This window comes from Lissotriton helveticus, chromosome 4_1, assembly GCF_964261635.1.
Source record: "Lissotriton helveticus chromosome 4_1, aLisHel1.1, whole genome shotgun sequence".
Taxonomy (NCBI): domain Eukaryota; kingdom Metazoa; phylum Chordata; class Amphibia; order Caudata; family Salamandridae; genus Lissotriton; species Lissotriton helveticus.
The window spans coordinates 673,683,328-673,697,350 of NC_136063.1; the positions used below are offsets into that span (position 1 = coordinate 673,683,328).

General features: G+C 44.6%; 1 protein-coding gene across 6 annotated transcripts in view; it reads left to right on the forward strand.

The window, feature by feature from the left end:
- Positions 1-14,023, forward strand: part of RB1CC1 (RB1 inducible coiled-coil 1) — a 647,143-nt gene that overhangs the window by 79,388 nt on the left and 553,732 nt on the right. The gene's annotated exons all lie outside the window — the stretch shown is intronic.

A 14,023-nucleotide genomic window follows, 5' to 3' on the forward strand; every position in this document is an offset into this window, starting at 1 on the left:
AGGTTATGTCAACCCAGGAACTTGGTTTCTAACTCAAGTATCCATTTGGATTCGTTCTTGCGTAGTGCCAATGTCCTATTGCCACGTCTGGATCCCATGTGTGTTTGTTCGATGGCAAAGAGACGCATGAGGAATTATCGGACTGATGGTATTCCTGGAAATGCCTGGCTATGGGGTAGTAAGTATCCAAATTGGTTATGGCCCTAAAATGTTATAAAATCCTTTTTTTGGCTTTCAAAGTGGTGCTGCCCACATATCTCCTCTTACAAGGGCATTCCAGAACGTAAATAACGAAACTGGAACTACATGTCAAAAACTGAGTAATGTTTTTCTTTTTTCTCAGGCCAGGTATGGTCAATTCTTCACCATATGGCTGTGCTGGAAGGCTTTGCAGTGCCCCCATGGGTGAAACTCTGAAAGATTGTGTGTATTCCCACAGCAGGGTTTGTCAGCCAAGATTTTGTGTACTTTGCAGGACGTGCCATTGAAGGTCAAGATGACACTTGCGTCAGTAGAGACTGCTTTTTTGGTTAGGATTTCAGGGTTTGCTGTCTAGTTGCAGTGCTCATCTTTTTGATGGCACGGTTCAATTCCCGTTCGGGATATCCCCGCTCTCTGAATCTAGTGATCATGGTTGTCTGCTCAGATTGGTAGGCCTCATCGTGCTACAGTTCCTTCTTGCCCTCGCAACTCCCCATTGGGGATTCTACATTTGAGAGCATCTGGGTGGTTGCTGAGGGCATGAAGAAGACTGTTGCCCGCTGTGTCCTTGCGATAAAATTTAGTGGTTAAAGTACCCTGACACACTTCAGTTATAACATCCAGTAACTCAGTGTGTTCCCTACATGTTGTGGATGAGTACAATGTTATAAGGGCTGATGTTAAGCTTCTTAATGAAGTTGGTAGCTTCCTGTCCGCTCCCTTTCCAAATAATAAACAAGTTCTCAATGTACCGCAGCCATACTGCAACTTTCCCGAAATCCTCGCAGAGTAGTCCTTCATTGTGTATTCCCACCTCCCACATGCCTAGGAAGAGAGTGGCAAAGCTAGTTGCAAAACATGAGCCCATAGCTGTACCAAGTATTTGTTCATACACATCTCCATTAAACAAAAAGATGTGTTTTCTAAACACAAAGTCATCATTTACATGAGCATTTTCATGTGTTCTAAATACCCTATGCGTTTGTTTCTCAAAAAATGGGAGCATGCTTTCAGCCCATGGGCATGTTCTATGATGGCGCATAGGGAGTTCACATCAAGAGTGATCAGGATATACTGGTCGTTCCAAATGATGTCCCCTTTGCACAGAAAGTCTTTGGTGTCTTTAACGTGGGAGGGTAAAGTGATCACATTCTCACTCCCTTGAGATGACACAATTTGTCTGCCTGGGGGAGCCACAAGGTTTTTATGTATTTTCTGGAGGAGATACACAATTGGCAATTTGGGATCCCTCTTTAAGAAACAGTATTCTATGAGTTGATTGTGCTAATTGAATGCTATATTAACAGTCATCTTGTGAGATGTCTGTACCTTATTCCTAGTCCCTTTAGCCACTAAATGGTCAAAATATGTCAATATTATTCAAATATCTGTAAAAAAAGAATAAACCCCTGTCTAGGTATCTTGATAAAAACAGTCCAGACAATTAGTTACGTGTTAGGTTTGTTTCTTTATGTGAGAGATGTTATAAAAGTCCCTCAGCTGCAGATATCTTAAGGTCCCTTGCCTGGGAAATGCATAAGCTTTTTGTAAGTCCCAAATGAAAGTATAATGACATCTCTAGCGACCTGACCTAGCTTATTTAAATCCACATCTTAACACCTTCTTAGATAGCTCTCATTTACAAACTTAGGAAAGTAAGGATTACAGCCAATAGAAGTATATTGATGGAAGCTATAAATATTACAAATCACCCTGGGGCCTTTGTGATATACACTAAGGGCCAGATGTAGGTAATTCTATTTTACCGATTCATAAATACCGAATTTTACAGATTCGGTATTTATGAATCGGTAAAATAGAAGTACTGAGATGTTGGTAAATTTCTTTTTAAATTTATCGAATCGATAACAATCGGTATTTACCGAATCAGTAAATACCGATTCGGTAATGCTCATTGATTCCTATGGGCCTTGAAGCCCATAGGAATCAATGGGCAATACCGTATCGGTATTTACCGATTCGGTAAATACCGATTTTTGCAAGGGTGCAGGGGGTGTCACTTTGACACCCTCTAGCACCCTAAATACAGGTATGTGTGCCATGTGGCACACAGACATGCCCTAAGGGCATGTCTGTCTGTCACATGGCATAGGTGTGCATGCACACATGTGCATGCACACCTGGATTCGGTATTTTACCACCCAATTGGATTGGGTGGTAAAATACCGAATCTGTAAGGCCTGTGGCACTCTCAGGAGTGCCACCTACATTTGGAAATACCGAATCGGTAAAAATACCGATTCGGTATTTTACAGAATCAGTAAATTTACCGATTCGGTAAATTTACCGAATCTGTAAAATATATGCCCCTACATCTGAAAACCCAAATACCGGTCGGTAACGGCCAAATTCGGCCGTTACCGACCGGTATTTTGGCTCCTACATCTGGCCCTAAGCCTCTTAAAACTGGTATGTTTTAAATAGACTGTATCAATCAAGCTTTTCAAGGGTACAGTGACATGTTCCAAACTTCTTATAGTTTGGGAATACGCCTGATTAGGGCCACTCAGAGCATACCATGGCTGCCGATAATCAGAAGATGAGAGAACAGATATAATATAGCCACAGATTTGGAAGTGGCATTCCACCAACTCTGTGGTAATTGGAAAGAATGAATGGACCAACAAGGCTTGCCAAATAAATGAATTCATTTTTGCCAGCTAGCCTCAACCTTATTAAAAAATAGTTTGGGAAGGTAAAGGGGAAAGGGCCTGAACAAAAACAGAAAATGCGACTAAATCATTTTATTTACATTACATCTTTATATTAGACCCAACTGACGTCTATCTGATTCCCTAAAATTTGCAATAGACTTTACGTACAGTGTTTCATTGTTGAATCTAATGACATCTTCAAACTTGTCTAGATTTGACAATTCAAATAGATGATTTGACAAATCGAGCGTCATATGATGTCTGAGAAAGCTTAATGGCTATTTGCATGTTTGCAGCATTTAACTTGAATTTCAATACCTAGCCAAATTGTGAAGCCATCTGTTCAGTTGCACTCATAGCGGGGAGGGGAACAGTATGACAACATAGTCAGCATATGCTAGGACTCTTACCTCTAACTTATGTAGCATTAATGAAGAAAATGATGCCACAAATCTTAGGTCTTAAATATATGGCCCTTAGTAGAGGGCAAACATCTGCTGATATAGAGACAGCTTGTCCCCAAGGTTAATCAAACTTGTATCTGGGAGGTTGCCCATGCAGTCTATACAGTTAATGAAGAATATGAGGCTGTAGTATAATTTAAGAAATTAAACCCACTGCCGATGGTCATCATAGCAGTTCACAGCAACCTCCAGCAGACATAGTGGAATGTGTTTTTGGCATCCAATAGGATCAACCTGGTGGTTCTGGCTAGCCTAACCGGTACGTACCTCAGCCGCCGATATAGCCATGTTAGTGTGAGTGGTGGTGGTGTTTTTGAGGTATATAAGCATGTTGCGTAGGATCAACAACTGAGGTAATAACCAGAGCTAGGCAATTGGAAAGGATGGACGTATATTTTTAGAATCTGAATGAATAAGTGAGATTGGGTGATATGAACCACAATCTTGGGGATTCTTTTTTTTTTTTTTTTTTTTTTTAAAGACAGATCTATACTTTTTACCCCAAGTGGTAGGTGCAGCGTCCCGAAATGATGGCAAAAAGAAAAATTCGAACAACTTTGTGAAGAAGTTAATACCAAAAATCTTATCAAATTTTGTAGGGATTAAATCTGGACCAGTTGCTTTACCGAATGGAAACTAAGAACAGGCCTTCTCTATCTCTTATTTTATGATTTGTGAGTCTAAAATGCATCACTGTTAATCAGTCCGCCTTTTTAGCTGTATAGTTTTCTAATAATTTTATATTTTCTCTTTTGTGACTTTAGAATATTCTCTGTTCAAATTAGGATACAATTGACAGAATACTGGAAGCATAAAAGGACAGCCAGCTATTATTTCGCCTGCTGTATTCCTAATATTCATGATTGTATTCTTATTTCTGTCTTTTACATGGAACACCAGCAGACGGCCCATTTCCCTGCTGTTTTTAAAACGCATAGCTTTTTGAGCTAAACCTTGTCCCCCAAAGCAAAGAAAGCACTCTAAGTCTAGCTGAAGAAGCTTGAAGTGCAAGTGCACACTTATCTTTCTATCTGCCTTACCGAGATAAATGGTATAACTCAGTCCATGGCCTCAACTATTAAGCTTTTAGAGTGCCCCAAACGACCGTTGTAGTTGCTGTTCCAGAATTTATATCAGTAAACTCTCTTGGTGGGTCTGTTATAGAGTTATCTATAGTTTATGATCTAATGTCCAGCGAGGTAGGGTTGCAGCTAATTCAAAGTAATTATTCTTGATGTATAAAGATAAAGCATTAGGATCAGAAATAACCCCCCAATTAAGTTTAATATGTAAGTGTAGGATAATGGAGCGACTAGCAAAAAACCTATTGATTGGAAAATGAAGAGGCGCAGAATAAAACATAAATCCATGTTCAAATAAGCAGCATATGCACTATAAATGTGCTAAGGCATATGATTAGACAATTTGTCTTGGGACAAATCATGCTTTCTCATGCCTGATATATCAACCACTTCCAGTGAGGTGGAATCGAAGCAAGATGAAATAACTGGATCAAAATCATTGCAAAACCAAATTGGTTCCAGCCAATGGCATAACTTCTTCAGTACATAGCTAACTACTGAGTAGTCACCTGTATTAGGGGCATACATAGATCATACAGTGAGCTTAGCATTCACCTTATTAATGTGAGCAATAAGCCAACAACCCACATCATCTTCTTTAACTTCTGTCACGATACAGATACCAGAAGCACATTGTAACCAAAACTTTTTGATTCGGTGAGATTCTTGGAAGGTTGGATGAGTCTTCCTGAGACAAAGAATTTGTTGTTTAAGCATGCTACGTTTTTCGTTTATTAATTTATTTCAGTCTGCAATCTCTTCCCATTAATATTACTTTTTATTATGAGTAAATCCTAGTTCCCCACGTGTAGAGTGGTACCATAAAAATGATTGAACTGATACCTGTGAATAACATTTTATCCTTTCAATGTTCATTTCTTCCCTACTTACAAATGTGGCACACTAAAACCTGTCCTACCAATACACCCACCCTGGGCAAGCCACAACCCTCCGCTCAGCGAACACCACCCTCCAATCTCAAAACCAATGTTATTTCCGATTCTCATGTGAATTAGAAAGAATTAGGGCTTAGAAACCTATGTAATAACCCTGTAGCCCAGGTATGATGAATGCTTTAAACAGCCTGCTCAATAGACACCCTTAGTGAAAGCAGCAAAGATTCTTGATAAACATATGAATTGATATAGCGAATGTGTGTGTGTGCGCTTCCCCATCAAAAGAAGAATAACCTTCAAGCTCCTCACTCACGCATACAAGACCTTCCATCGGACCAGTATACCTAAACAACTGCTTCTCCTTCCACGCACCCAGTAGACACCTCCAATCAGCTGACCTCTCTGGCCACCCTCCCACACATCTACAAAACCAGAACAGGAGGAACGTCCTTCTCCTACCTCGCAGTCAAGGCCTGGAATCACCTCCCCCTCCACCAAATCTCCACACTGCTCCATTTCAGGAAGGACCTGAGGACCTGGCTCTTCAGATGACCCCAGATGCCAATGGAGCCGCCCCTTCCCCCCTTTCTCCCCAGCTACTTGAGACCCTCGCGGTTGAGTAGCTGCATTTTACCAACCCCTGATTGATTGATTGTACATACATATATTCACTGACAAAATAAAAATTAAATGAATGGTATAGTTAGGTGAATATGTCGGTGACATTGACTTTTTTTTTAACAGAAAAAGGCACAGACAACTTGTGCTCCGTAATGCACTGCATGTAACCTCACATATTACAACACTCATGACGTTCTATGACATCAATGATGACACCGTCCAATAAGTGTGTTTTATAGTTTACATAGTGGCAGGTAACAACCAAATTACTTTTCTACCTAATTTTATATAGCCTCTGCACATCTAATCAGTGTGTTTGCAAGACGCATGTGCCCCAAATGTACCATAGATGTGTAAAGCTTTTGAAGATGTTAAAATCTTTGTATTGAAGAGTAACTGTGTATAGGTGACAGTTGACAACTTGCGTTCATTATGTTCCACACAAGATTTTTGGTACTGCATAAAAAGTTTCCAGCTGCGCAAAGATTCTACATACTAAGTATTGTAAGCAGCCTTGAATTATTTGACAAAATCGTCTTAGCATGACAATTTTGTACTTGACCTAAAAGACTGTGTGCACCACTATGTATGTGTGCTTGTTTTGCTTCAGTAGATGGGCTATCTGTAAAGTTTTCAGCACCATTTTAAGACTACAGGTAGTATGTTCTTTAGCACAGTCAGATTGTGGATTTATAAGCAAAAAGTAGCCATTTGAGCAAGTTTTGCATAGAGTGTATGTTTTCTTAGTAGGTCCTTTTTAGGTCGAGGACCGTCGCACTGCGTAGCAGTGGGCGGAGTCCGAAGATTTTATGTTTTTTAGTTAGGGGGCTTGGAACCCGCCCCTCTTCTCCATTGGCTGGCCTAGTAAATGCTGGCCAGCCATTGGAGGAGAGGGGCGTCACTCCCTTTAAGCCCCGTCTTTTTCGGATTCAGGGGCATGTTTTTTGCGTTCTTTCTATCTGTGACGTAATCCGTCACTCAGCAAAAAACACGCCCCCGATTCCGAAAATCTCAGACGTTTGCGGCAGCCATTTTTGTTGTTGTTGTTGTTGTCTTCGGGGGCACCGTCGCCCGCACCGACCTGCCTCCTTTCCCACGCACTGCCGTTCAGGCTGAAGGTGCTGGAAGTAGGGACTTTCTGCGCCATTGTCGGGCGATCCTCATGGCCGCTGTCCCGCCCTCGTTCCCTCCTAAGGAATGCCGGAATGGAAAAGGCGTGAGGCACGGCAGGCAGCCGGGACCATCAAGGTCGGGTCTACGGGAAGCTTTGCCCATTGGCGCTGCCGCCAGTGGGTTCGTCACCCAGGTAAGCGGCTCTCCAGGGTCTCGGAGAGTACGCAGTTGTCCCCGGCGCTGTGCCTCGATGATTGCTTAGTGGCAGTGGGCTGAGTCTCTGAGGTTGACGCCCTCCAACTGTAGCACCCGCAATGCTGGTTCTAACCAGTGCTCTCTCAGTCCAGTGTCATATCTCAGTCAATTTTGATGCCGCATAAGCTAGGCTTTATACCAGTGTCTGCTGTTGCCCATCACCTAAGTGAACCAGATATTGTTACTACATGCGGCTGGTATTTTTCTCTTTATCAAGTTCCCAGTCTCAGCTGAGCGCTGCGGAGAGGCCGGTGTGCCGAGCTCGGCCTGCATGGTAGCCACCGCACTGAGCAGCAGATAATATACTGCAGTCCGACGTCCAGAAGGATGTTGCGTACAGGCCGTTCCTCATCCTGCTGTGACCCTGTGGATGACCTCTTCATTCCGCTGTCTAGTTTTGTATTTGCTCGTTGGTGTGGCCCGTCTCCCGCACCTCATTACTGTCCCTGTTATGCAATGCACCGGGCAGCTATTCGTGCTCGCTGCTTCCTAGGACCCGGATTGGTGCAGCCCCGGTTAGAGGTGCATTGACAGAGCCGCTTGTACAGTCAAGTACTAGAACTGTAGACAGCTTGTTGCTGCAGATTAGAGTTGTCCTAGTAATGGAACAGTTTGGGTGTAGGTTTCCGAGCAGAAATAGCAGAGGCAAAAGCGGATTGAGGTACGTTCGACGAGCAGAGTTCAGGTGTCAGCAGGCAGAGTAGCGACGGTTGCTGGAATTTATGTGTGTTATATCGGCACCGCTATGCTCCAATCATGGGTCAGGAATACATGCCAATAGACCCGCTTCAGCTGGACACTCGTGGGGTTGTAGGCAAGGATGTGGCAAAACGGCTAGAGCGAACAACCTTTAAGCTGGGGAACCTGGTTCGAGTCTGGCAGGAGGCTGAAGCATCCTGTGATTCTGGGCAAATCGGTTCATCTCTCCGTGCCTAAAAAATTGCTTCATTTTAGCATTCTCCCGCCTGAAATAGCCCCTGCTTCGATAGAAGTCAATGGGAAAAATATATTTCCCACAATTACTGTTTACCTCCTCCCACCTTCCTATTCCTAAATGCTGGCATATATGGGAATAGCAACTTAGCAAGGGTTGTGTAAAACCTAACCGAGGTGCCTTGGCAGTGCTATGATCAGAACACAGCTGTTTACAGTCTTCTAAGCCACCATCTGATAACCTGGGGAAAATGAACCATACAAACAAGTAATCATAATCTGCAACAGACACCCCGGATTCGCACAAACCCGTCCTTGATGTCAACAGACCGCTGGCACGAGACAACCTGCACTGTGAAAGCGGAGCTAGGCCTCCGCGCATGCGCAGAGAGGTGTCCATTTCCCCTAAAGCTGTTCTGCTCCTTCTAGTCTCTCGGCTCCCCCTCAAAGAGCTAATGAAACATCATGTAGGGGGCGCAATTACACATCCCCACACCAGCAAAGCTTTCTCAGTCAGTTTTGATGCCGCATAAGCTAGGCCTTATACCAGTGTCTGCTGTTGCCCATCACCTAAGTGAACCAGAGCACAAGGGGTTAAATACAGCGCATAAAGATAAAATCATATTATAGAGACTTGCCTGCGGAATTTTTCTAATCGACCGCAGATCGAGGTCATTACAGTAGATTGTATAATGTACAGGAGACAACAAGGGAGGGGCGGTATCCGCCACGATGGGGGAAACCACCTGTTTTATTTTCTTCAATTGGTCCCCTGCCCAGAGCCTCCTCTTTTTGCCTTGGATTTCGTCTACCTCCACCCTCACCTCCACCCCCCCCCCCACACACACCTTACTCACCTAACACCCCATGGATCCCCCACTGTAATCTATTCACCGTCAACCCGGTGCTGATGTGGCTTAATTCTTCATGCCATTTTTAGGTCGAGGACCGTCGCACTCCGTAGCAGTGGGCGGAGTCCGAAGATTTCATGTTTTTTAGTTAGGGGGATTGAACGCGCCCCTCTTCTCCATTGGCTGGCTTCCTAAACGGAGGCCAGCCATTGGAGGAGAAGGGCGTCACTCGGTTGAAGCCCCGTCTTTTTCGGATTCGGGGGCGTGTTTTTTGCGTTCTTTCTATCTGTGATGTCATCCGTCACTCAGCAAAAAACTCGCCCCCGATTCAGAAAATTTCAGACGTTTGCGGCAGCCATTTTTTTGTTGTTGTTGTTGTCTTCGGGGGCACCGTCGGCCGCACCGCCCTGCCTCCTTTCCCACGCACTGCCGTTCAGGCTGAAGGTGCTGGAAGTAGGGACTTTCTGCGCCCTCGTTCCCTCCTAAGGAATGCCGGAAAGGAAAAGGCGTGAGGCACGGCAAGCAGCCGGGACCATCAAGATCGGGTCTACGGAAATCTTTGCCCATTGCTGCTGCCGCCAGTGGGTTCGTCACCCAGGTAAGCCGGGCTCTCCAGGGTCTCGGAGAGTACGCAGTTGTCCCCGGCGCTGTGCCTCGATGATTGCTTAGTGGCAGTGGGCTGAGTCTCCGAGGTTGACGCCCTCCAACTGTAGCGCCCCCTTCCAGGCCTCCGCGGTCTCAGGTGTGGTAAGTTAGGAATTCACCACAAGGTAGAAAAATCTTCATATGCTTGCTCCCCTCGCTGTGCTTGCTTCCCTGCACCCTCGCTGTGCTTGCTTCCCTGCCTCCTAGCTGTGCTTGCTCCCCTGGCTGTGCTTGCTCCCCTGCCCCCTGGCTGTGCTTGCTCCCCTGCCCCCTGGCTGTGCTTGCTCCCCTGCCCCCTGGCTGTGCTTGCTCCCCTGCCCCCTGGCTGTGCTTGCTCCCCTGCCCCCTGGCTGTGCTTGCTCCCCTGCCCCCTCGCTGTGCTTGCTTCCCTGCCCCCTCGCTTTGCTTGCTCTCCTGTGTGTGTATGTGGCTCTGTGTGTGTATGTGGCTCTGTGTGTGTATGTGCCTCTGTGTGTGTATGTGGCTCTGTGTGTGTATGTGGCTCTGGGTGTTTATGTGGCTCTGGGTGTGTGTGTATGTGGCTCTGGGTGTGTGTGTATGTGGCTCTGGGTTTGTATGTGGCTCTGGGTGTGTGTGTAGAGCTCTGTGTGTGTGTGGGGCTCTGTGTGTGGCTCTGTGTGTGTGTGGCTCTGTGTGGATAGTTTTTTTTGTAGGTGGCTCTATGTGTGGGTGGCTCTGTCTGTGTGAGGGTGGCTCTGTGTAGGGGTGTAGCTATTGGCATTGTAAATGACAATGCCATGTATTTAACGATTAAGCTATTGGCAATGTAAACAACAATGCCATTTATTTATGATTTAAAAAAAAAAAGAAATGTCATGAGCGATGCCAATAGCTCTACCTTTAATGATGCCGAGACCATTGCATTGTAAATGCTTGTTAATACTCTGTGGTGTATTTCTCCTGTAAGTTTACCTATCTGCAAATGGTGTGGTACAGAATAAACTCTCTCCATAGAGTAAACAGTGTTAACAGTACTCACATTTCTAGTTATATCCACTTAATATCTTAATGTAGTTTCAGGGACTGTTAGCAGTTTGATACAGGTAAAGACTGTCCGTAGTAGGACAATAGTTATGCAACAGAGCTTCAGTATTTGGAGGAGATTGGTTTTCCCTAAACAGATGTATATAGTTGGAGCACTGTTTGCAGGATAGGTACCCATTTCATCTGTGGTTCATAGTCGACATGAACTTGGCTGCCCATGAAGTGTATGGTATAGGGTCCATGTTTCACACAACACAAGCTTGCTTTACCTATGGGGGTTGTATGTATGATAGCAAGTAATGATACTTCATATACTATGCCTCAGGGCCACTACTAATATAAAAGGGGAGAGGAGCTGCATGACCCCCCTCTACCAGCCTTTTCCAGTCCCAGGTACCCCATTTACTTGTACCCACATTATTAAAGGTGGGTGCCCTAGTTCCCACCCAGTGCACCCACCATATTTTGCTGGGGAATGTGGGATGGGAGCCCCAAGGCACTAGCCTGTTCCCCACATGCAGCAGGAGCCGGCATTGCTCCCACCCACAGGTTACAGCTACTATTGCTGTTCCTTCCAGGTGGGAGCATTATTTCGATCTGTTTCCCTGCCCTCATCAGTGCGGGAAAATAGATCAAAACTATGCTTCTAGATGGTAGAAGCATTTCTAAAGCTCCCTACTGCTGGGAGCAGACTTTGTGTTTGCTCCCACTTGGCGTGAGATTAAAAAATGCTCATGCCAAGTGAGAGCAGACAGGTTTCCCTGCCCCCACTGGTGCAGGCAGGGAAACCGCTATGTCCTGGAGGTAGGTCCCCGGAACATAGCTAGTTAGCCGGCCCTGGGAATGGGGTCCCTGGGGGCCATTAATTGCTCCGAGAGGGGCCATGCAGACCTCCCTCCCTTTTACTTTGTTTAGCTTTAGGTACCCTGGGAGATGGGGTTCCCAGAGCCTTTAGAGGCTCGGGAAGGGGGGCATGTGAAAAATTGCAGCCCCCGGGCTCGTCTCCCTAGGGCCTGTGATGCATCAGGTGGGGGCCGCGTGGCCCGCTGCCCATTTTGAGAAATGTTGGCCCCTGGGGTGGGCTTCCCGTGATCTGTGATGGCTCGGGAACATATCACCCCGAAAACTTCCATGCACAAACTAGTCAAGAAGTAGTACCTTTTTAGAAAGTTTTGTGGAGATTTGTCAAACCGTGCCAAAGTTATTAGCAAAATAAAACAGTTGGCCTACTCTAACTACTCAGTGGTGACTGTCACTGGATAATGTGTGAATATGGATATGAAAATATATATGTATTTATACATATACATATATATATATATACATATGTGTTTATATATATATATATGTGTGTGTATATATATATATGTGTGTGTGTGTGTATATATATGTGTGTGTGTATGTATATATATATATATATATATATATATATATATATATATATATATATATATATGTGTGTGTATATGTGTATTACCTACTGGCGGTCGCCAGTAGGTATATATAGTTAGGACCTAGTTACCATAGGAAATCCGCAACATTCTATTGGGAATAACGTTGGCGTCGATTGAGGAAATTGCGTGCAATTTTGCAAAATTTTTCCCAGCTCAGTTCTGCTCCTTCCCTGAAAGTTTTGGGGGGATTCATCAAGCGGGGGCCAAGAAAAAAGGGGGGTCCCAAAACGTGTTTTCCCCATGTTAATTTCCATAGGACGATTAGACTCGGCTACAGCCCGAACGGCTGAACAGAATTACACCAAACTTGGCAAAATGGTAGGGACTGGTATGCAGAAGTGCCTTTTCTATATTTGGTGAAAATCCCTCCAGTAGTTCCTGAGAAAATCAAGAGAAAAAAATATATATATCTATAGCAGCTTACTGTAAGCTTACCTTTCCAGGCATGAACTGAATGCTAATTGGCTGTCAACTGTCTGTCAACACTCCAAACCAGAAAGTGTTGGCAGCCATCTTGTGCCTCGGTAGACTGAGGCACAGGAAAGCAGAAAAACAAATGTGTAGAACTCAAAAAGGGGGTAGGGTTAGAAGCACCCTGACCCCCTAGTCCTGCTCAGGGGGGTCCCACAGGCCCCAAAGCCCCCCCCACCCCCCAAAAAAATCATTACTTTAAAAAAATCGCGGGGTATGCGTACCGTACAGAGTACAGTAAGCTTACTGTAAGCTTACTGACGAAGCTTTATTAAGCGAAACGCATCTGTTAGGGGTGAGGGGTTTGCAATAAAGCAACTTGGAAACAGATACCTGCGTGCATGCCATCTTTTCAGCCTAGATTGGGAGTGAAAACGTGTTCGAATATATATATATATATATATATATATATATATATATATAATGTGTGTATATATATATGTGTGTGTGTGTGTGTGTATATATGTATGTGTGTGTGTATATGTATATGTATATATATGTATGTATATATATATATATATATATATTTATATTTATATTGCATATATGCCCCAGGCTGCTCCCCATAACCAGTGACCATATATTACAAACGTTGTTCCAATAGTCCCGTAGTCTTGGGTAGCTCCACAGAGTATGCAGTGATGTGCGTTGTTGTCTGCATCCACTGAGGAACCCATCATCTTCTACCTGAACAATTGCGAATATTCAACGTCTTGTCAAATATGCCCTGTGCAGTATCGTGGTTGTACCAGACTGAACCCTGCGGTTATGGCCACTTCCCTTGGGTAGTTGCATGCCTCTCCCGAGGCTATTGTTAAGCAATGTTGCAAATATCAGCGATACCGCATTCTTGTGTAGAGGGGCCGAAGGGCACTCATTACCCTTAGTTTCAGTGGTGTTTCCGCTGCTTTGTCCCTCAGTTTGTCAGTATAACTTCTCATGATGTGTGTCATCTGCATATAGCTGAGGTATTGACTCCCTGCTAAATCAACTAGGTTCTGCAGTTGGGGAGAGATACCATCTCTGCGTCTCACCAAACATCCCCTTTTCTGGATAAGCACTAGAGGTCTCACTTCTTATAGTCCTCTATTGTTTGCAGCTCTCTGTGCTACTGCTTCCCAGAATGGTGTCTCTACTGTCAGCTTTCTCTTCCGGCCCATTTCAGCCATTGTCCTCTGCCAGATCCTCACCACCACCTCCGTATGGGGTGGCAGTGGGATCTTCCTTCTTGCTCTTTATATGGTACTCAGGTAGCCTTTTTGGTCTGTGGCCCTCCTGTCTAGTAGGGAGGGGTCCTGTTGTGACACAAAAAGGTCCATTCATTAACCACCAACAACTGGGATACCCAATAGGACAG